The sequence below is a fragment of the Sus scrofa genome, chromosome 13, assembly GCF_054392235.1.
Source record: "Sus scrofa isolate SSC_HxYL_T2T_F1_AM1 chromosome 13, Sscrofa_HxYL_maternal_Yorkshire_Landrace_v2.0, whole genome shotgun sequence".
Taxonomy (NCBI): Eukaryota; Metazoa; Chordata; class Mammalia; order Artiodactyla; family Suidae; genus Sus; species Sus scrofa.
Window position 1 is genome coordinate 78190668 of NC_139395.1, and position 24876 is coordinate 78215543.

A 24876-nucleotide genomic window follows, 5' to 3' on the forward strand; every position below is an offset into this window, starting at 1 on the left:
CCTCTTGAGGTTCATATCTGGCTTCTGCATCACATTGTACTGGTTGTTTCGTGTTCTTGGAATTAACCACAATGATTTTCTAAGCTCTCTTCACTTCTCTAAGTTTGCTGTTTGGAATAGATTCTCGCCATTTTTCACATGCCTAGCTAGCATCTACTTATCATTAGGATGCTTTTCCCAGGAAACCTGCTCTGGTTTCACCTATTCGTGAGAATAAAAGATCCTCTTCTGAGTCCTTTGGCCATTCTTTGCATAATCTTAGCTCTCATTTGCCCTCTGTCACTAACTATTTTTTTCTCTCTCTGGTGAGTTAGTTCTTCTGTCCCTTTCCCTCTTTTCTTTTTGATTCATTGTATTTTCCCTCCCTTCCTACTTGCCTGTCCCATTTCTTCCTTCTAGCCTTTTACTCTGCCTTATGACAGGTATTTCCTGGGCATGCACTTCATGGTAGGAACTGATATGAATTATAAGAGCAAAATGGTAAGAAATGTAAATGATTTCCCTGCATTTAGGGCATTGACATTCTAATGGTAGGGGAGACAGACAGCAAACAATTAGTACAAAAAAATACTTTCAGAACTTGGCAGTTCTTTCTTGGCTACAAAGAAAACCACATATGATAAATTTATGGAAAGTAGATAGAAATACTTTATTTTTTAGTTAATTAATTAATTAATTGGCTTTTGTCTTTTTAGGGACGCACCTGTGGCATATGGAGGTTCCCAGGCTAGCAGGTCGAATCAGAGCTTTAGCCCCAGGCCTATGCCAGAGCCATAGCAACACCAGATCCAAGCTGCGTCTGTGACCTACACCAAAGCTCACAGCAACGCTGGATCCTTAATCCACTGAGCAGGGCCAGGGATCGAACCCACAACCTCATGGTTCCTAGTGGGATTCCTTTTCTCTGTGCCATAATGGAAACTCCTATTTTATTTATTTAAAAAAATTATTTAGGTATAGTTGATGTACAAGGTCATGATAATTTCTACTGTACAGTAAAGTGATTCAGTTATGCATATACACACATCCACTCTCTTTCCAATTCTTTTCCCACATAGATTATCACAGACTACTGGGTAGAGTTCTCTGTGCTATACAGCAGTCCCATTGGCCAATCCTTCCTTATGCCTAGATGGTAGTACTCTAAACAAGGTGGGCGGTAGAGATTTCTCTAAGATCCAGTTGAGTTGAAACTTGAGTGAACTTGAGGTATTCAAGGAGAAGATAGGAGAAGAGTAGAAGTATATTGAGTTGAAGTTTGAGAGCTATTCCAGGTTAGGTCATGCTAGTTACATGTAACCACTATTTCCTAAGTGCAGTGGAAGGCCAGTAGATATATTTTGATGGGGAAGTGGCATGATCAGCTTACCATATTCAAAATATCACTGTGGCTGCTTTATGAAGAGTAGCATATTTAGGCCCAATCCTGGAAGATTTCTGGAAGCACAGAGATTGGAAGATGACTATGAACCTGGTCCAGTGTGAGACCTGACAGTGGTCTGGGCTAGGTTTGTAGTGATGGAGATCGAGATCATCTCTTTGATACTGCTGTTCCCTTTCAGAAGAACAATGTATCCTTAGAGACCCACAAGTCTAGGCCCCTTTCGTGCATGAATCATTCCTGAGGATCAGTCTGGCACCTGGGGAAGCTATGATAATCCCAGCTTTTGTAGGTCATCATGGACCACTCTTCCCAGAATTAGCACCTGGACCTATTGAGTGGTCATCCAGAGGCCCAGCAGGCACAACATGGGCCCAGTGTTCTCCAAGAATGCAGTTCTATCGCTAAGGGAATTAACTTTCTTAAAGTGCTATGTTGATTTTACTGAGTCTCACAATGACAGGTCTTAATGTTATCCTTGTAATTATTAACTCTAAATTCGTAAAGAATAAACACGTCTCAGCTCTAGCTCAGGTACACACTATGAAATATGTTTACTGGTTTTCTTTCTATTTTTACAGAACTTTATCATACTTCACACCATTTTTTACCATTTCACATGACAGCACTAGAGATTGAGGTCTTAATTTTTAATTTTTATTTGCAAATCTTCCAAATAGCAGATTATCAAATTGTGCCAAATTATTCATTTAGACACTAAATTCAAAACCATTTATAAGTTATCTATCTTTTGAATTGCAGATTATCCTGAAAATTAGCCATGCCTTGATACCACACACACCAAAGGTAGGATTGTTGCTGGGCCATGTAGATAAATGTTCCTAAGGCAATATTTCCCAAAGGTGCAAGTTTGTTCTTGAGGTATTAATAGACAGTATTGCCAAATAAGTCTCCTTATTTCCTATCATTTCTTTAATGGGAATTTAACCAAAATGTACTTTCTTTAGGATGAGATTTCTTAAATCCTTCAGAATGCAGATATGCTATGAAGCTTTCCAAGTGAGCATGGGGTGGTTTAGAAAGTACCACATTTCTCAAAATAAATTGACAAGATTACCCTTTTACACAAAGCTTCTAGAAGTAGTGGTTTGTGGAATAAACATTAGGGCATATCACTTAAAGGTATTTATATGCTCAAAAGGCAGTTTAAAAAATTATTCTTTTGTCCAAGGAAATAATGAGGCCTTAATCATTTCATATACTTCATATAATTTACCTTGTTGGATCATGCGATTAATAGTACTTCAATTAACGTAGCATAGTAAATTCCTGACATAGGGAATTTTTTAAAGTTTACTGTACTCTCAGATTTTAAACGAGGGTGAGGTGAATTGCCTGTGGTGACATGGCTGCTTAGGGGCAGGAGCCAGTTTTCGGTTCCTTATTCTATATTTGTAACTGCTGTGTTTCTGGCTACCAGAAATGAGTGGAAAACCTACTCTTATCTCAGGTTTCCTTCCTCCCGTCAGGATTCATCTTATTTTTTTCCAGATTCATACTCTGGATCATACAACTAGTTATAACCGTGATGAAAAATACATAATATATTTAAAACCATAAAGTATTACATGAGGAATTGACCAAACCTAAAAAGAATGAATGCGTATACAGGAAAGTTCCAAACTTTGGGTTCAAAAAGTTAATAGCTATTACAATTTGAAGAATATTATTGGTGAGAAGGATGTGGGGATCCTAAATGATGACTTACTAAATATAAATCATCAGCATAGCACAGCTGTGAGAAGAGCTAATGTTGTCTTAGAATTCATGACCAGAAATATAGTTTACAGAATAAAAGAGGGAGACTCATGTGTGCTAGTGAGTCTTTTCCTGGAACACTGGCTAAACATTCAGAAATGCGAACAGCAGTTGGTTCCATTTATCTTCAGAGATTCTCAACCCTAAATTGCTCTTATTCTGTGCCTTCCAAGAGCACAGAGTGCCAGCCGACTCTCCATTTCCTCTTTGAATTGCTATATTCCCTCATTCCTTAAAGGTTGTGTAACAGCACTGTTAATTATCTATTCCAATGAGAGCATCCTGTGGACGTCTTGGTAGCTAGATACAGGCAGACCTTCCCTGTTTCTTTCTTTTCTTCTTTCTTTTTTTTTTTTTTTTTTTTGAAATCCTTGAAAACTGAAGGCAGGTGATGGAATTTTGGATTAGATAGTTATTTTGCTAAAAAATCTATGAATAATGCTGTTCTTCTGGCCATATTATTTAGTCCACTACTTCCTTGACATTTAAAAGTTTCATGAGAAGAAAATAAAAAATGCAAAGCAATCAAGCAAATGAATCCAATGGTACAATTTCATGGACTCTTTCAGGGGGGTCCGAAAATGGGTATCTCTTTACTTTTTAAGGTCCATTAATTTTGGACTAGGAGACTATAATTAAGAGTTACATTTAAACAAAAAAGGAAACTTTTGGAATTAATTTTCACTTCCAAACACTAGGCATGCAAGATTTTATTTTATTTTTTGTCTTTTTAGGGCTGCACCTGGGGCATATGGAGATTCCCAGGCTTGGGGTCTTTTTGGAGCTATAGCTGCTGGCCTACACCACAGCCACAGCAACGCCAGATCCAAGCTGCATCTGTGACCTATACCACAGCTCACAGCAATGCTGGATCCTCAACCCACTGAGCAAAGCCAGGGAACGAACCTGCAGCCTCATGGTTCCCAGTCAGATTCATTTCCACTGCACCACAACAGGAACTTCCAGTGCAAGACATTTTAAAGTTACTACTCGTATCCTTGTTTTCAAAGTTTTTAGTGAGGGACATAGACATGTTAACAAACATTTTGAATCCATAGTTTTGCCACTTAATAGAAAACTGAAAGAGGGTTCAGAGAGGAGGAATTGGGAGGGTAAACAGAAGATTTTGTAGCTGAGACAAAGGCACAAGTAGAAAGACAGAAGTAGCAGGAAGATAGAAGTGTAGTCATAAACTGAGATCCATGGTATTTTTGAAAATGGGCATTGGTCAAAAAAAAATTGTCCTTAATATTCCTTCCCTGCCTTGTCTATTTTGCTGTGTGCTTCTTGATATAATTTACTGCTATTCAAGAAACTCAGTGCAACAAGTATTTATTGAGTCTCTATATACACCAGATAGTGCATTGGTTATTTAGGCTGCAAAGATAAATATTTAAACTGGAACCACTTACAGTCAAGTGGAAGAGATGCTATGTACATTCAAATAACTGAAATGCAATGCATAACTGGTCACCAAAACAGGAAGACTTTGCCTTTGGGGGCTTATAAGTGGGTTATGTCACTGCTTCATATCAGTAAGGCTGCCAACAGGGAACAGAATCCAATTCAGATGATTCAAAAAATCTTAATGAAGAAAGTATTTTTAGAGGGCTGCGTAGGTTCAAGGGATGCTGAGGTTTCAGGGGCTAACAATCATGGGAAACTCAGCCCAGGGGCCAGGAGAGGAAATTGTTTCCTGAAGCCAGGTAATGGCTAGAGGTATGGAGGAGGGCTGTTCCTCAAGAGCCAAAGTCGTGAAAAAAAGACAACACTAACAGAAAATATGGCCTCGAACAAAGAAAGTGTGAGGAATAAACACCTCCAATTTTCTCTTTTCCTACCGTCTTATTTTCTGTGTTGCACCCCAATGACCAAGGCAAATTCAAATCCAACTCATGTGAGAGGCTGGATAATGCAATGTCAGCTTCCTAGGACATAGATCAGAGCTGGGAAAGATAGGAGAACTATCTAAGAATGAGGAAATAAGTACAAACCCCTTGGTGAAAGTATTAAAAAGGAAGAGGTCACATGAAGAGCAGGTCACATAAACCTTGTGAGCAGGTTATATAAACCTTGCAGCATAAATGACATGACTGATATCAAAGGAAGGCATTCCCAGGAGTGTGAACAGATTTAAATGAGGCAAGGAAAGTAAGAGACAATAATAGAAAGTAAGAGACAATAATAATTCAGATTGGCTAATATATGCTATAAAATATATAGCATGTGTCAGGTGAGTGGCCTTGAAAGGGGGTGGAGGAAAGCCTTGGATGCCTAGCTGGACAGTTTGTACTGTGGTTGGTAGATGAATGGTTTTTACCTAAAAAGAATAGCATGTTGGAATACGTAATCTAGTGTCACAAAAGATGGTTTTGATGGCGTAGAGCCTCTTCAGAGAAACCAGGCAGGAGCATATTGTGGTGTTCAAGGTTACTAATTCTGTTGGTCTGAGAAAGATTTTGGCCATGGAGACAAAACAGGAAATTACAGTTCTAGAGCTGACAGGGTTTAGCAATGGATTAGATATGGAAGGATCTGAACCTGGGTGATCTGTGTTAGACCTTAACACAGGGAAGGAATTCAGCAAGAAGTTAGGTTGAGGGAGGAAGCAATGAATTCATTTTCAGTTTCTTGCTGGAAGGTAATCATTTGGAAATGAGTTGAGGCTTGAAATTGCAGATTGGGAGTCAATTTGATAGAGATGGTATCTCCCTAAGAGTGAATAGGGTTGTCAAGAATAGAAAATAACATCATTATGTTTAATAGTGGAAACTTGGTGAGTAATATTTTAGTAGAGGTAATTATATAAAAAGAGTTTAATACAAGATATAGAAAGATACTTTGAGGTAGAAGAAGAAAGGGGGAACATATTGGGCCATTATAGTCCATGAAAAGAGGCATTTTCAAGGTAAAATATTTCTGAGTAATGCTTTATTTTCTCTAAGAAAAGACTACTGGGTTGAGTAGTTATGTAAATTACTCTTCCAGAGACTTTGAAGGTGAAGGAGCAGCATGAATGGAAGCCAAACACAGGGACATGACGGGAGGAATGTGGTTTTGTTTTTCTGATAAAGGAAACCTAAGCATGTTTATAGGGAGAGCTGAAGCAATTCTCTTATTCTCATATTTTCTCCCTGTTTTTGTTTAAATGAGACAGTATTTATCATCTTTAATATTATTTATTAACAATACTCTCAGGTCCACAGTTTTGAGATACTACTTTCTTTCTGTTTTTTGTTTTTTTTGTTTTTGTCTTTTCAGGGCTGAACCCAGGGCATATGGAGGTTCCCAGGCTAGGGGTCTAATCGGAACTGTTGCCGCTGGCCCACGCTAGAGACACAGCAACACCAGATTTGAGCCATGTCTGCGACCTACACCACAGCTCACGGCAACACCAGATCTTTAACCCGCTGAGTGAGGCCAAGGATTGAACCCACAACCTCATGGTTCTTAGTTGGATTTATTTCCACTGTACCAGGAAGGGAACTACAGGAGACACTACTTTCTTAAAGTGACCCAGTGAGGAAGTAAATTACCATAACATCCCAATACTTAAAGCAAAATGCCAAAGTTCACTTTTTTTAATGTTAAAAATTTTAAAAGAAACTTTTAAAAGAGTATTAGTAGGACATTTATCCTGGATGTTCTAGTTTTTTATTTAATCTAACATAGCACAGGTTTGGTTTTTTTTTTTTTTTTTTTTTTTTTTAAGGCAAGTTACTTCTTGCTGAGTATGATTTTTATTTCTGTGGACCTTGGCCAGTGATAGTAACATAAAATATTTTCTGTTATCTTTTTAATAATCATAGCCCCTGATCATATGGTAGATGCTTAAAAAATAACTTACAGTGTTTTTCTGAGGTCTTTCATAATGAAATTGTGTCTGGATGGCTGACGTTTTTGTGTTTATGTGTTTAGAAGGAGATTTTAAGGATGTGCCATTACTATTTCTGGTTCTCCCCATCCAGACCATGCAGATTACACTTCCCATCTTGATGTCGGTCAGGGTCACGTGACTTGCTTTTGCTAACGAAAAGTAAGTAAAAAAGACGCATTTAAGGGTTGGCGTACACTTCTCCATGCCCTCTTCTCCTCTGGTTAATCCATGTTGGTATCATAAAAATGTTGGAAATGCATTCATCCTGGAATCCTGCATGACACTTATAGAACATAGCCTCTGTCAGCTAACCTGTGTTCTTCATGAGACATAAGTGATAATAAAATTTGTTCCTCTAAGCAGAGGTTGCCAAACTTTTTTTTTTTTTTTTCTGAAAAAGACAAGATAGTAAATGCTTTTGACTTTGTGGATCATACAGTCCCTGTTACAACTAGGCAACTCTGCCATTGTAGAGCAAAAGCCATCATGGACAATAAGTAAAATCAAAAACAAAAACAAAATACCATGGGCATTTCAATAAAATTTTATTTATAAAAGTAAGTAGCAGACACACATTTTACTAACACATGCTTTAAGCTTCAGAGTTAAGTTTGTTATGCAGCATAACCTAGTTCATACTGTCTGATATAGCTACCAACTATACTTTACCAAGGGAATTTGTGTGAGATCTGAACAAATGTAGTGACAATTTGTGGTTCTCTGTGAGAATATTTGTTTAAAAAAGGACCACATAAAATTGATTTGGGTTCAGATTTTTACTTAATCAGAAATCAAAAAATTAGGGACACAAAAATGCATAGAACAGATGTTTAAGAAAAAGCATTTCAAACATTTAGAAATTTTCATCAAAATGAAACTTTCAGAAAAGAACACCAAAAGAAAGACTATTTGAGAGGCTGTGACAAAGGCCAGGGAATGAATTATGTCTAAGCAAGTGTCCACGGGAAGAGGCTTCCTCACTTCTTCCATATCACTTAAATCCTAATATAAGGAAATTTGGGTTCAGGAGATAATTTTTGAAGTTTACAAAGAGCCAAAAGTAGTCTTCTGGGACACAGTAACTTTTTATTTCTCAGAGTTCACTGCCAGCCAATTCTTTAGCTGTGCACTCTTTGTCAAAATGTATCTACTTGCATATTTGTAATGTGGCCTTTTCTGTACATACATTACACTTCATCAGAAAGTTGTTAACATGAATTATTTAATGAAATAAAGTGGAGGAAATCATTTCTGAAGTGTTGCATAATAAATGCCCAGTTAGTTTTAAGAGTGATTTGTAAAGTGTGATTATTGTGTCAGTAAACTTCAGCTTTCTATAAACCAGTCAGTGGTTCTCTGGGTGATGCTGTATTTGTGAATTGGATCTTGAACTCCCTCATTTTCTAAATAAGTACTTTTCTTGGTCAACCTCAAAACTATTGGATATCTCTTTGGTGAGAAAAATGTACCAAATTTTCTCCTTTCATTAGCAGAGAGAGTTCTCTCAGCCAAATTTATTACATTCCTCAGAATTTCTGTCACAAAGACAGAGGTTATCTTTCTTTCTGTCAGCCTTTGTTTCTTATCTCTTGTCTGTCATTTATGGGCCTGATTTCCTGCTTCATGCAAACAGAAACCTGAGCCAAGAATTGCTTATAGGAGCTAAGAGAGTCTTACTCACCAGGATCAAGATCCATAGCATACAGATTCAGGGAAGAGGTGAGCACAGAGTCAGTTTTGAAGGAAAGTTATCTGCTTGATTGCCTGGTCTACAAACATTCAGAATACAGAATAAATGTTTCAGAATAAAAACATTTCATATATCTGCAACATAGTAAGAAGCTGTGATTTAAAAAAAAAGATAGGTTAATAATTTTAATATCCTCTTTTTAATTATCACTTTTTGCTCACTGTGAGAGAAAAAAATATATACATACTTAATTCATTATTCCATAGCTAGCTGTTTTATTTTCCCTTTTTTTGTGTTAAAGCTGGTTTTATTAACCATATTGGATAATAATATTTTTTTTTTTTGGTTCAGTGCCATGAATGAGGTTGCCTTTCTACAGAGGTAATTTATTTTTATCTCCTATTAATAGAATCTTTGTCTTAGTATCTTAATAGCTTAAGTGAATGTGATTACTATATTTGAAATACAAGATGTATTAATTTTATTTTTGAATTAAACTTTATAATATGAAATTTCAATAATAAACTGCCCTGGTTTCATTGTGTACCATATGGACATAGTAGAGTAGCTTACATAATATTTTTCAAGCTCTTTTCTCTTTTATATTCAAGTTTTTTTAAACAATTTTTCATCAACATGTATACAACTGCAAAATAATGATATAGGGTCTGACATTTTACAAAGCACATTCTGAAGTTAATAGGAAAAACAGAGACTAGCAGTAGAGTTCATTAGAACTAAGTTTAATTTTCATCTCTACCACTTTGGTCTGTGACTTGGAATAACTTAATTTCTTTCAAACCTCAATTTCCTTATATGTATGACAAATTCATATTCCTACTTCATATAGTATTATCTGAAATAATGGGATAGTAGGCATTCGATGCATCGTCATGTCTCTTGTCTTTCAAAGATTTAATCTCCTTTAAGTTGCATGATAGTGTTATTGGAAGATAATTGTTTCAGTCAACCACTTAGTGAAGATTCCTCAAATTGTAGTGGCTTACAACCATCAGAACATTCTAAATATGCCAACAGCTGTGGAATGACTGATGTATTTCCAAATCTCTCTCTCTTTTTTATTTTCCTGGGGCCCATGTTTGTATGGTGGCCACTATTTAGGATAGCAATTTTCAGAGTGGGAAAAGCAAGGGGTACTGCCACACTTTTGCTTGAACATGGCCTGTGGTGCCTCTGCTCACATTCCATGTGATTGAGCCTAACAGTGAAGCAGGGATGTGTACACTGACTTTAGAGGTACTTCAAGGGATATGTCAATGGAGAGGAAAAAGAGACAAGATAATGGGAAATAATGTAATAAGCCCCAGAGCATAGGCAATTAGGTAATACTTAGTGTAGTAGGGGCCTTTTTCAGAAAGTTCTAGTCAGGCACTGGTGGTAACTGATACCCTAGCCTTCCAACAAAATTCAAAATGAAGTAACAAATAAAAATACAAAAAAAAAAAAAAAAACTATTGGAGAACGTCTAATAATACAGAAATTTATAAAGGCTTTATTTGTGTGCATGTAAATATAGTTTTAAGGGAGGGACATACATGTTAGCTTTATCCATGTGTAATTTATAGATGAGCTAGTTGATTATGAACTTATTTTTTAGACCAAATGAAAAAAAATATCTATATTTGTAAATCAGCAAATAGGCTCTTTCCATATGTAAAAGAACAGCTTGTTTCAGAGTTTCAAATATAATAAGATTAAATTTTAAATTGAGTTGAAAAAAGAATAAGTTGCAGATAAATTGAATTACTAGAGTATTTTCACTTTTCAAAACTGAATTAAGGGCTTTGAAATTAATTTATTCTTGAACAAGTTGTGCTGAATGTAAGTTTTGTTTATTAACTTGTCTTTGGACCAACTCTCTTGAATGAAAATAAAATTATTTTGAAACTTTAGTTTTCATAATTGTATATTTCCCTAAAACTTTCTTCTGTAATAAACATGAACTGTACCCCACTTGCAAGTAAAAATTCCATTTGCACATGGATTCACATTGCACGGACTCTTACTGAAGTGTTCATTCACGTCTCCAAACCAATTACTTATTTGAGATATATAATTCATTTTAATCTTTAATTATATGTTTTTGATTAATGATGGAAATAATCTAAAATTATAGCCTCCATATTCCATTTTAATTAATGGGAAACTTTCCCCAAAATTTGAGAAACTTCTTTACGTGTCATTTGTTTTAGTTTTTTTAAAAATTAGAAGTATGAAAAGACAGATAATTCTATTTGAAGATTGAATCATTAAGAATTCTGAAGAGGGAGTTCCTGTCCTGGCGCAGTGGAAATGAATCAGACTAGAAACCAAGAGATTGTGGATTTGATCCCTTGTCATGCTCAGCAGGTTAAGGATCCAGCACTGCTGTGAGCTGTGGTGTAGGTCATAGATGCGGCTTGGATCTGGCCTTGCTATGGCTGTGGCATAGACTGGCAACTACAGCTCTTATTCGACCCCGAGCCTGGGAACCTCCGTATGCAGGGAGTGCAGCCCTCAAAAGACAAAAAGACAAAAAAAAAAAAAAAAAAAAAAAGGAATTCTGAAGAAAGGTTAAAGGTTAATACCTTGAAAGGTTTTATGGTTAGAAGCACAGGCCCTGATTCAGACAGACCTGCCTCATTTCTAAACTCATTCCACAACTTTCCAGATTCATATTAGGAAAGTTTGTATAGTTTTCACTAGACTCAGGTTCCACATCTGACAAATAGAATAATGATATGTTTCCTCTGATAATTAAATTAGAACTAATGTGCTTAGCAGATAGTATTCACAATTAACTCATAGTTTTATATTATCCACCATTTAACACCATGTATGTTCAGATATACATATTACTGTCACATAATCACTAATATACACATGTAACATGTAAAATATATTTTGAATACATAAATGAAAGGATATTGTTGAATAACTACTTTATCCCAAGCACTCTATTATTCCCTTGGAGATACAGAGATGTGGGGCAAGGGGCGAAAATAGAAATGGACACTAGCCTAAAAGGAGAGGCATTAAGAATTATAGTGCTCTGCATTAAACATATGTGATAGGCATTTATTTGCAATACAATGCTGTACAGTGATTTAACATTTTTAGATGCTCTTTAGAGCATACAAAAGTCTGATATATCACTGGGAAATTACTATGGATTTTGCTCACTCTAAGACTGACATGTAGACATGAGTCCCTGAGCTAGCGATTGAATCTAGATCTCTGTCAAGCAAAGGCTTCAATTTTGTTTTATTTTTGCACTTTTAGTTAAGTGCCAGATGATTGCTATTGTAAGAGTAACTAATGCAATGTAGTAATATAATAACGGTATAATGCAATGGTATATGTATCAATTCCTATGTAGTAACCTCTCCCTTAAATGTAGCAGCTTAAAGCAACAGTAAACATGTGTTATTCTTTTTTTATTTTTGTCTTTTTAGGGCTGCATCCATGGCATATGGAGGTTCCCAGGCTAGGGGTCCAATCAGAGCTGTTGCTGCCGGCCTATGCCAGAGCCACAACAACACCAGATATGAGCTGCATTTGTGACCTACACACAGCTCACGGCAATGCTGGATCCTTAACCCACTGAGCAAGGCCAGGGATCGAACCTGCAACCTCATGGTTCCTAGTTGGATTCATTTCCACTGTACCATGACGGGAACTCCATTATTCTTACTATTTCATACAGTTTATGTGAGTCAGGTATAATCAGAGCTGCTTAACTGACTCAGGGTCTCCTAGAAAGTTTGAGTCAAGGTGTCAACTGGGACTAGATGGATGGAATTGGAAAATTCACTTCCTAGATGGTACAATCACATGGCTGTCAAGTTAGCACTAGTTGTAGGAGACAGGCATCAATTCCTTGCTAGCTGGACTACTCTAGAGGGAAGCTTGAGTGTCTTAAATCATGGCAGAATAAGTGATCCCAGATGGCTCAAGGCAGAAGCCACCTAGAGTTGTATGACCTAACTTTAGAAGTCACACTCCATCATTAATGCAGGACTCCATAGTTAACCAGGCAGCCACATGAAATGAAGGATGTGACTAAATGGAAGAATGAGTAAATGAGTAATAGGCCATTAGGATATCTGGGGTCCATGTTAGAGACTGGCTACAATAGTAAAAATAATAATTACATTTTTATAATGTACTGTGACTAACTGGGAGGGTTTGAAAGTACAAATGCAATTTGGTGAAAATATTCATTTTTTTAAAAAAAATTGTATAATTAGAAGAACAAGTATGGAATATTAAATGGGTAAAAATTTTAAAATAAAATCTGATTATCTTAGTAATAAAAAACTTGAACTTTCCTTTGAGGACAAAACTCTTTTTAAGAACTAGCTTAATGCCTGAAATTTTTACATGGAATTTCTGATCAAGACATTTTTATGATGGTCTCTTCAAATTTTTGATAAGCACCTTTAATGAGAAATTCAGTCACACAAGTATATAATAAAAGAATTAAAATCATCTTATATCCATTTAAAAATTATACCAAATTATGTTTAAAGATTATAACAGCTCTTTCTTTTAAATTTATTGGGATAATGTGAACAGATTCAAAATCCAATCATTTTTTTTTCCATGTCAAGTGTTTCAAAATGATGAAATTCTAATTTACAAAATGCACTGTATTTTTGGATTAGGGACTTACAACATGTTTAGATGCCTGTTTAAAAAAAAAAATTCAGAGAAATGTCTCTTAAATACATCAGACAATGGATTGACAGATCAATATATAAGAGGACTTAGATTTCAGGCAGCTGGCTGGAGTGGTTTCTATCAGGAACACCTGGTTATCATCTCGAACACACAGTCCCCTCTACAGATTATACTTTGTGCATGCTAGACTCTGTGAGGATCTTGATTTTGCACCTTGTACACGTGAGGAGGCCCACATTTTGCATCCAACCACTTGTTAAGATTGATGCCTAGGTGGTAGTTCATGTCCCTTGCCAAGTCACCACATCATGGTGGAACAGCAAAGACTAGATAGGATTTACCATTTTCACTGCCAGTGAGGACCCCAAACTTTACAATCTTACTCAGTAGTTCCTCCCTGAGCCACTTTCTTTGCAAGTCTAAATACTGTCCTCATAGGTAGAGGGGAGCCTGCCACGGGATCTAGCCAACTAGATTTTGGTGGGCTCCACTTCCACCCAAGTAAAGGGAATCTACACCTTTTACAGAATCATTTGTATCTTGCATGCAACATAATATAAACATCTCATACATGAATATTATCTTATAATCCAATTCTGGCATCTTTAAAGTTCTGAAAATGTCGGTAATACTGCATTTTATGAATGAACTTGTGTTCATTAGTAACACATGCTAATTTGGGTATTTGAAGATATATTCTATATGCTTCTTGAAAATCTTTCATGCACTGGCTTTCAACTTGGCTGATCAAAAAACTCATCTGGGAAGATTTGTTTGTATGATTAAAAAAAAATCTGATGATTAGGCATTGTTAGTTATGACTGTTGGAATAGCAGGTGTCAATTTAAATTTAAAAAATCCAGGATTACTTTAGATGTAGGAAAATCCAGAGACACCAGAAATGACATTAGAATATTTTCTGGCTCTGCTTATAGGCAGCGGCAGGCTTACTTCATATCTTCACACTGTGCTTAGCATAAAGAAGGTGTCTGTTTCCTAACAGCTCCAACGAAGAGCTCCATACGGAATCTCGTTTTCTTATTGCTGAGCCAGGCAATGTGGTGAGTGGAGAAGAATGTTCTAACTGGCCATGACTGTGCCATGTGCCTGCTCATGTAATGAAGAGTAGAGAATCAGTTCTTTTCAAACCACATCTCTGAGATACAGGAAAGGCATGATTCCTGAAAGGAAAAGTGAGATGCTATATCAGCAGGGGAAATAGATATGCGGGAACCCTTCCACTCTCCCCACCCTCTCCAAATTCATTATATTGGCTAATCTAAATTTCAAAAAGTAGGGCTTGATTCTTTATTTTGAAAGAGTTCCCTAGGAATTTAGAAACCACTGGTCTACTGTATATCATAGACTTTATCATTTCTAAATAGATAGGATAACAGAAAACTAATTCTATCTTTACATTTTACTGAAACTGAGAGGATACACTGAGCTTCAAAATCACACCAGTTAGGAGTTCTCTAGTGGCCTAGCAGTTAAGGATTCAGCATTGTCACTGCTATGGCTTGAGTTTGACCCAGGGCCTGGGAACTTCTGCATGCTGTGGGCAGAGCCAACAACAACAACAACAAAACAAAAACAAAAAACAAAGGCACACACAACAATTAGATCACCAGAGAGTATGTGAAAAATACATCTCTTTTTGCTGTGAACCGTAGTGTAGTAAATAGTATTATCATTCAGTGTGAATATCCCCAGGATAAATCCCTGTTAAATCATTCTTGATAAGTTGATGTTCATCTTCCCATCAGATCATAGAGATTGCTTATCTAATTATCTTTGCCTTTTTACTCTGGATGCAAGGAGGCTCAAATGGAAAGTTATTGTTTTGTCACATTAATGGTAGAATTCTTTGTGACTGTTACATTCTTTGTCCCATTCCTCATAACTTTGTTATTCACTGTCTGATATTACAATAATAATGGAAGACATACTACATCATTTTAGAAGAGAAATTTGAAAATTCTCATTAAATTAATTTTTGTAACTAGCAAAATAATTTATAAAAATTAATATTGTGTATACCTATTTATGTGTGAATATATATATGACATTAATTTTAATTCAGAAACTTGAAGTATTTCTAATGAATTAAGTTAAAAAAGCATTTGTTGAGTACCTACTATTTGCTAGGATCTGACGGAAATATAAGGATAAAAAAGAAGTGGCTCTTTCAAAAGAGCTCACAAATAATATTAATCATTAAGACATATGTAAATAATTTCAAACAATGCAAAATATATCAAGACATGTGAGATGGTCTGTATATTAAGAATTACAATAACTCTTGACAAACAACTTGATAGCGCTCATGTGACTATTACTCCTGGGTAGATTGAATATACTGCATAGAGGTAATTCAACTTGGGTCTCCAGAATGAATGAGATTTCTCAAATGATTAGTGACAGTGTGGCTCATTACAAGAAGGCTCATAAGTGAAGCAGGTGACCTTCTCTTGACTCTTGGCTCTCCTATTTAACAGCTCCTGTGTGTCTCTCATCAAGTTTCTTTGGGCCCTTGAGCTTCTGTTTCCCATCTGTCAAATGGAAAATATGTCTGCACATTCCCTACAGGGTGGTTATGAAGATTAAATGACACAGCTTATATAAAACAGCAGAGGCGTTACTACTGACGTATTGGCCTTAGAGATCTTCCTTATAAGTTTAACCCTTCTGGTATTACATATCCCAAATAAAGATAATAGCTATTATCTTACTAACTCACAGAGATTCAAATAAGTTTATTAGCAAATATATTTTAATATTTGGAATAGTTCAGGGTCTCTGAGAATAAATTATTTCACTCTCTTACTTTCCCAATTCCCAGTCACTGTACTGTGCCTGGAGGTAGCCCCATGGCTTAAAATAAAAAAGGAATCGCTAACCTCTGTCTGAGTTTGCCCTCCCCTGAAAAATTTGGCATACATTTTCCTCTTACTAGAAATGTTGATATTATTAAGGGATTTTAAATTATCCATTACTCTAGAAAAAGCTCAAGTTCATCCATTGTAACTTTCTTGAGCCAGAAAACACTAAGTCAGTCACATATAGTAGTTAGCAGTGGCTTCAAATTGAATACAAACAGAAACTGTCTAGGTTTGACAGGTTTCAGTCTTGGGAAGGAGACCATTTACCCATTAACTGACTGTTCACACCAAGGACCTTTCGTCTTTGGCCTAACTATCCCTTCAGAACTAGGACTACAAGAAATGTTCAAAACACTCCCTCTTTTCCTGTCCTGCATTCAAATTAAGGTGAAACATTATCTTTTCGAAACCTCAAGTTCACCATCTGATAAGGAAAGACAGCATAGACTTGCCATGCATCATTGTAGATGGACGGAACAGTGTTCATGTGGATGGAAGTCTGTAAATTACAAGAATGCAATTTTTATTTTATTTAAAATTGTTTATTATAGTCAATTTACAACATTCTCTCAATTTCTGAGGTACAGCAAAATGACCCAGTTTTGGTCACACATGTATTATGTTCTTTTTCTCATATTATCCTCTATCATGTTCCATCAGAAGTGATTACATATAGTTCCCTGTGCTATACAGCAGGATTTCATTGCTTATCCACTCCAAATGCAATAGTTTGCATCCACCTACCCCAAGACAAGTTAAAATAAAGAAATAAATTCACCCACAAGTTTCTTTTGGCCTCTTTATTGGAGTCACTTACAATGGATGGATTCAATTCTTATGATAAAGTACCTCTCTGATCCAGGAGTTGTAATACAGCTAACTGGCTCTGAAGCATCTATGAAATAGCCTGGTGCTCATTGTAAGTTGTTTTTTTTTTTTCTCCCCATTGTCTTTGTCAAGAATAAATGACTTAGATTATTGTAGTCAAGCTTTCTTTTGTGTAGGGCCTGGTCTTGAAGGAAATTACTTGGTATTCAGAGCAAACACTCTTAACTGACTGGGGCTCTGATGACAACTCGCATCATCACTGGAGACCTTTAGACACTTGCTATGCTGATTTGCCAAATGTGTTTATATTTAATTAAGAGAACTTTGCTCAAACAGGAGAAAGCTGCTGAATGAGAAACTCCATTGTTTGGAAATTTGCATCCCCTCCAACAGACAAACAAAAAGAAACAAAATTAAAATAGCATCTTGTTAAAGGAAAATGTTTTGCAAAGAGACGAAATAAAAAAAAAAAAAAAAAACCTGTGGGATGATGATTTTGTATTTCCCACAAATACAAGTTTATGTCTACAATTTTAAATGAAATACCCAATTGTTTTTACCTTATTTCAGGGCTAGGAGGGGACTTCAGATTTTGAGTAGCTTGACCCTCTGATCTCCTCTCTGGTCCTAATCTCCCTCCTTCCTCCCTCCATCTCTCCCTCAGTCCTTCTCTTTCTCTCTCTCTTGGAATGAGCTCAGAACCAATGAAGAAGATTTAGATTCTGTCTGTGCCCCATATTAATAGCATGAATTTAAATAAAACACCTCGCTTCTTTCAAACTCAGGTTTTCTTGTCTGAAAAGTGTGGGTGATAATAATGACTATCAGAAACTGTATGCGAGAATTGGATTAAATAATGAATGTGAAAGGACTTTCTCCAAAATTGTATAGCCTTTGTTAGTAGGATTTAATGACTTCTTTAAACTAATCATTTCAGTATTCACTAATTCTTGCTGTCAGGAAGGCCTTTGTTTATTCCAAGGCAAGTAGTTTCTGCTTTATTCATTTAAGCCAATTTCATACCTTTCTGTCCCAGAAATAAAATAAACTATTGCCTAGACTCCTTTTTATCCTTTCCTTGGTTTTATTAAGGTTTATCATGCCATAGTGATAATAACATCTGTATCACCATATCTTCAGCATTTCTATAACCGCATATTGAATGTGCACTGTGTTAATTTTAAACTGCATAATATAATTAACTCCTCTAACAACTATGACATACAGTATCTGGAATTGAAACTACTTTGGAAATAAGGAAAATGGAATTTGTAGAACTTGTCCAGCGTCTTAGAGCTGCTAAGTGGCAGAGCCAGGTTCATACCCAGTTCTGTTTGCCTGATCCTGTGTATGCTGTCTGCTTTCTGTTGTTAGAAATGATTGACATCTTTTTGACACTGCATACGGGGTAATTACAAGAGAGAGAGAGTTCTTAACTAAAGGTTGGGGGACCTCAAGGAGATCCTTTGGATGGGCTTAGGGAGTCTGAGAATATCTGGAATTGGATGCAACATGTTGTGTAGTTGAGTAGGTTACAGATTCTTAGACTGGACTCCAAAAGACTAGGAGCCAGGAAGATACTCTAAATTAACTCTTGCTTTGATCTTCAACAAAGGAAACCCTTCCCCAAACTCAGCATTCAAAACAATGGGCTTTCCCAGTATACCTGCAAACCCACACCTTTGCAGGGAATTTACCAGGCAAAATTATGGATATTTGAGACTGTAGAACTGCAAGATAATGCAAAAAAAGAAGGTCTCTGTGACACTGCACTGTTAGGAAAAAAACTGCAGAAGAAGAGCCAGGTTAGGAAGTGTCTGCCAGAAGCCTGGAATCAAATGGTTGATACTTGGTTTAAGAAAAAGAGTGCAGGAGTTCCCGTCGTGGCGCAGTGGTTAATGAATCCGACTAGGAACCATGAAGTTGCGGGTTTGGTCCCTGCTCTTGCTCAGTGGGTTAAGGATCTGGCGTGACCATGAGCTGTGGTGTAGGTTGCAGATGTGGCTCAGATCCTGTGTTGCTGTGGCTCTGGTGTAGGCTGGTGGCTACAGCTCTGATTGGACCCCTAGCCTGGGAATTTCCATATGCTGTGGAGCGGCCCAAGAAATAGCAAAAAGACAAAAAAAAAAAAAAAAAAAAAGAGTGCAGTGGATACAGGCCAAGACTGTCAGACTCCTTAGAATCTCAAGTCAGAATTCTTAGGTTGTATTCTCTTTTCCTCCTGGTTAGCTCTGCAATTTATGAAGATTTTAAATTTCCAAAGCCTTGGTTCTATAATCTGACAAAAATATTGGGAAAGAACATTTAATAACCATAATTCATTTGTAGAATTGTTACATGAATTAAATGAGGTGTTTCATATACCTGACTAGAATGGTACCTGGCTTAAATATTAATGTCAATAATAATAAGTAATATTATTAGCACAGACATAATTGAAACCCCGTATGTGTAAAAGAACTACCCATGACTATAAGAAAATAAACTTTATTACTGCTGGGGAAATGGCTTGGATCATTAGTGTTGGAAAATGAGACACATGAACACAGGGAGATCTCGACAAGGCTCTTTACTTCTGCAAAAGGACGCAGGTACTCAAATAGCATGCGCTTAAGAAGAAAAGACCCTCCTTATTTATCCTTAATACACGTGATGTACCTGTACCCTTCCCATTGGTCAGGTCAGGGTGCACATTCTTCTTATTGGCAGGAGGGCATTTCATCTGAAACCAGAGCAAAATGGAGTAACCAAGATTTCCTTTGATAAAAAAGACATTATGTTACTTTCCACCTTACCATTAGTTAATTGATATATGGTTATTCTAATGTTTTTAGCACCAAGTTTTCTCTTTAAAAGCATTTATAAGTTGTTCCATTAAAAACCTTCATTTTTAAATGAGCTTTTCAAGTGATGGTATATGACCATCATGAGATGCTTTTTTTTGTCCATTTTTAGTATTTGCATGCATTTTTTTTTTTTTTTTGCAGTTTAATGTGAAGAACAGAGACAGAGAAATTATTTCCTTTTTTTTTAAGTTATTCAATGCTAGTGGTATTAGCAGGGAAAAATCTGTTTTATCTAAAATGGCATCCATTTAATAACATCAAGAACTTACTCCTATAATTAACTAACAATTGAAAGTAAACCTAGAAACAGAAAAAGTCATAGTTACCTGTTCTGCAAAAGCCCTGTGTATGACAATGGGGAGTCTCTTTTCTTCAGTCTTGAAGGATTAAAAAGAGATTTTAAAATGTTAAGTGAATCTGTAATAGAAACAGTGGGAAAGGTATCATTTTATATATGGGCTCCTACTTAAAAGCCTTAGGAAACAACATAGCAGCCATTTGGGTGTCTGGTGGTTCTTTTTATTCTGTTCTTTGTCTTGCAAATGAAGATTCCTAAAAGAGAGCTTGCCTCTGAAATAAAGCTTTTGAATTAACCTCAGAAAGAGGTTAAACTGCTGGAATCAGATTAACCCTGCCTTGGAGTTCTATATCTTGGCTTGAATTTTCTCTTCCTGCTATTGAAGTACCAAACCATACTCTGGGTTTCCAAGGTGCTGCTGCTGAGATATCTAGTTTCCTTAGAGATCAAATGCAGTGAGCACCCAGAAACATGAGTGAAGCTGGTCCAGCAAAGGCATGGGAAGCAGTAAGGGCCATGGTCAACTTGAGACAGCATGATCTATCTAAAGAAGAGGCCCCAGCACTCAGCTCCAAGTCTTTGTTGTCTGATGCTTGGATATTTTAAGAGGATTTGAAAAACCAGGAGTTTTATCTGAAATTTCCTAATTAAAAAAACAGTTCATTACAATTCCAAACATGTATAAAAGCAGAAGATAATATTTAATGAAACTCCATTTATTCATCACTGAGCTTCTGACTTGATCAATCCACAGTCTTTCTTGTTCCTATCCTCCATTCTACATTGATTATTTTGAAGTAAACTCCAGATATCCTATTAATTCACTGTTCATAATTTCAGTGGATTTCTCTAAATGTCCAGGACTTCAAAAAAAAAAAAAAAAAAAAAAAAAAACTTAATCAAAACATCATAATCCCTAAACATCATCAAATATATATTCAGGATTCTAATTTCCCTAATGGTTTCATAATTTTCCTTAATATTTTACATATATTTCCTTTTTTTCCTTTCAAGAATTTGTTTTGGACTGAGAGCTAAATAAAAGCAATATATTGTATTGCAAATTTCATTTTTTTTTAAATCTCTCAGTATGCCCTCCATTTTCTTATGTATTTTTATTCCTTGTAACTAATTAGTAGAAGGAGCTGCATTATTTTAGCTGTGATTTTTTTTTTTTTTTTTTTTACCATTTGGATTTTTTTCCTTGTAGTGTTAATATGTTTGGCCCTCCCCAGAATTTTCAGTATATTGATAATGATATATAAATATTTAGCCAATTTCCTCATTCTCCTCCCCCTTCCCCTCTTCCTCTCCCTTCCCTTTCTCTCCCTCTCCTTCTCCTTCTCCTTCTTTTTGTTAAAGAATATGTGTACAATCAGTGTTGTGTACTTCTAAGTTGCATGCGTATGAAATCTGAATGCCTATCTTTTAGTAATGTTACAGCTCTTGATAATCATTGCCTAAATATTAATCTATAAAGAGACTCAAATGAACAAACAAACAAACACTCTGGGTATCATCATCAGCTTATGACTGATCGAGGCTTTCTTGCTTGTCTTGAACCTGGGAAGAGAGGAGCTTCAGTCTGATCAGTATAATTAAATCAGTTAAATTAGTATATCTTTAAAGCACTTAATATTAGCTAAGATTTTACTTTGTTTACTATGTTCTACAGCATGTCATTTATGAGATATTTATTGAATTGTTACCTCTTTCCTTGCCTTGAGTATAAGCTCCTCAAGGAGAGGGTCTATATTGTGTTCAACCATTTTACCCCCAACATCTCAAAACAACACCTGAAATATATGTTCTCAATGAATATTTGATGAGTATATAGATGGATGTGAGAGTTAATCAGTGATTCAGTAATTGAATGGATTAATACATGCTATTCCAGGTCCTATTTTTTAGTCTGTTAGGGAACACAGGTGAGTAATAATGTATCAATTATCTCTTGCTGCTCAACAAAGTAACACAAATATTCAGCAGCTTAAAATAACAAAAATAGTATCTCATACTTTCTTTGGGTAAGGAATTCAGGAAAAGCTTAACTGGGTGGTTTCAGCTTAGTATCTCTGGGGAGATGGCAGTTAGGGTGTCTGGTTGGGCTTTAGTTATCTGAAGGCCTGGAGGATAACTTCCAGGGTGGCTTTCTCATGTGGCTGTTGGCCATAAGCCTCTTTTCCATGCCAGTTATTGTGAGGAGGCCTTAGTTCCTTGCAATATGGACCTCTCCATTTAGCTGTTTGAGCCTCCTTCCACCATGTCAGCTGGCTTCTCCCAGAATAAGTGATCTAAGAAAAAGCAAGAAGGAGGCCACAGTGCCTCTTAGCACTTAGTCTCAGAAGCACTGTAAACTTCTGCCTTATTCTACTTAATGGAAATTAGTCACCAGTTCCTAGCTACACACAATGATCTTTTGAAGAAAGTGTCAAAAGATTTGGGGGCATATTTTCAAACATCAAAAGTAATAATCACCATAAAGTACAGTAAAACCTATGGTAGAGAGATGTCCAAAGAGACCCAAAGAGAACTAAGCAATGAATTAGCAGTTTTTAAATCTGGGCTGAAATCCTGGCTGGCTCATTACAAACGTGTGACCGTAGGCTAATTATTTTCCTTCTTTGGGTCATAATTTTGATAACTGGAAAGGTACAGAATTGAACTTGACTATAACAATAAAAATAATAAAACATAATAAACTTTCCTGGGCCCACACTATAGCACCAGCTCTTTAAATGCAAAACATGAAGTACCTTTTATCCTCTATGTAGCTGCTGCTGTTTTGTTTTATAGCAGAGGAAATGAGACAGGGAGATTGAATGACTTGTCCAGAGTCACCTATTCGTGGAGACATACAAGTATGCCAAATGTAGGTATGCAAAAGGAAGCCCCTGTGAGGCTTTTACCAGGATGAAATGGGATTAATATTGTAATTCTTATAATCTTCTTCAGCATGTCTCTTTTGACTGCAGTTTTAATTCTAGTTTATACCCTTGGTTCTAAACCTTGCTCCTCAATTTGTCCTTTGTGGTCCAGTAGCTTCAGCATCACCTGGCAGCTTATTGGAAAAGCAGACTCTCAGGCCACATTTCAGGGCTACTAATTCAGAACCTGCATTTTATGCATTTTAACAAAAGCCCCAACTGACTCATATGCACATTAGAATTCAAAAAGCGTTTTTCTTAAGGACTTTGCTATCAATGTTTCTAAGGAAACTTTCAGTCATAAATATAGGTCTAAACTCTGTACATTTAATAACCATGTGAAAGGTATGTACATAAAAGAAAATGAAACTTTTGATTTATTACTGTAGTGAAATTATTAATGTTTCTACATCATTCTTTTCCAGACAATTCTCAACAAAATTAAGAAGAAGCATTTAGACTTCATAAAGAGGTTACAATTTGATATTGTACTTTAATAATTATAGCAATAAATACCTAAGACAGGGCTTTGGGGAAAATTCTCTCTCCACACCCAGAAGAGAATGAACTTTTTTGTTTAAGTCTCTTAAGTATTAATACCTCTGAGATGTAAGGCAATTTTGCTAATCAATATTGAACAGAAAGTTGCAGGAATTGAGGAAAATTTCATAGCCTGAGTTGTTCAGAAGTAACTATAGGAAAGGTAATGTTACTCCCACAGTCTATCATTAATCATCATGTTTTCCTTCATCTGACGTGGAAAAGACATATGTCTAGACAGGCTTTACTAGTGATTCTTCACCCACCACACATTACAATCACATAGGAAGTTCCAAAAAATACTGATGCCTGGGCTGATCCCCAGAGATCCTGTCTTACATGGTCTTTGGTGAGGTCACTTTATCAGGATATTTAAAAAATCTGTGTGGTCTAATTTGCACCCAGATCTGAGTACCATTGACCTAGAGAATTACTGTGAACAATGATTTGTCTTTTTCTTCCTGATTGCTAGGTTAATGCTAGTTTAATGGCATAAATGGAGATGAAATGAAAAGTTACATAATCACCTCTTATTTTCCTAGTGCATTCACTGGCTGAGTCTTTTGGTTCCAAGTACCCTAAGAGTCACCTGTGAGTTAACTAAAGGGGAGAGGCAATTTTCTGGAAGGGTGTGAGATAGTCCACGAAGTTGATGACAATGCTATCCAACATAAATAAGAACCCTGTATCTAATTGTAAATTTCTAGTAGCCATGTTTTTTAAAAAAATACAAACAACCAGGTAAGACTTTAATTTTAATAATGTATTTAATTTAACTGATGAAATAATTTTAAAAATGCCTTTTTTCTATCTTCTACTCTACGCTCATCACTTCTGATAGCAGATGTGTGTGGATTTTTCCTACTTCAAGCAATTCCCCAACATATTAACCATCTGGAGTTGTCACAGGCTCCACAGGTTAAAGGTTCAGTCCTGTAAGACTGGTTCCCACCTATCCATCAATCTTTTGACCCTAAGTCCAGAATGTTACCTGTGCTTCTGAGGACAGGCGATAAATCAGAGCTTCCCAACACCCCCAGCTCAGATCCAGTAATTTGCTAGAAGGGTTCATAGAACACATGAAAAGAGTTTACTTACTAGGTACTGGGGAAGGTATGTGACTTTCCATCTCCTCTCCTGTTGCA

At 36.2% G+C, this 24876-nt stretch overlaps 1 protein-coding gene across 21 annotated transcripts in view; it reads left to right on the forward strand.

The window, feature by feature from the left end:
• The window catches only part of GRM7 (glutamate metabotropic receptor 7), an 894437-nt gene that overhangs the window by 112103 nt on the left and 757458 nt on the right, over window positions 1-24876 (forward strand). The window lies entirely within an intron of this gene.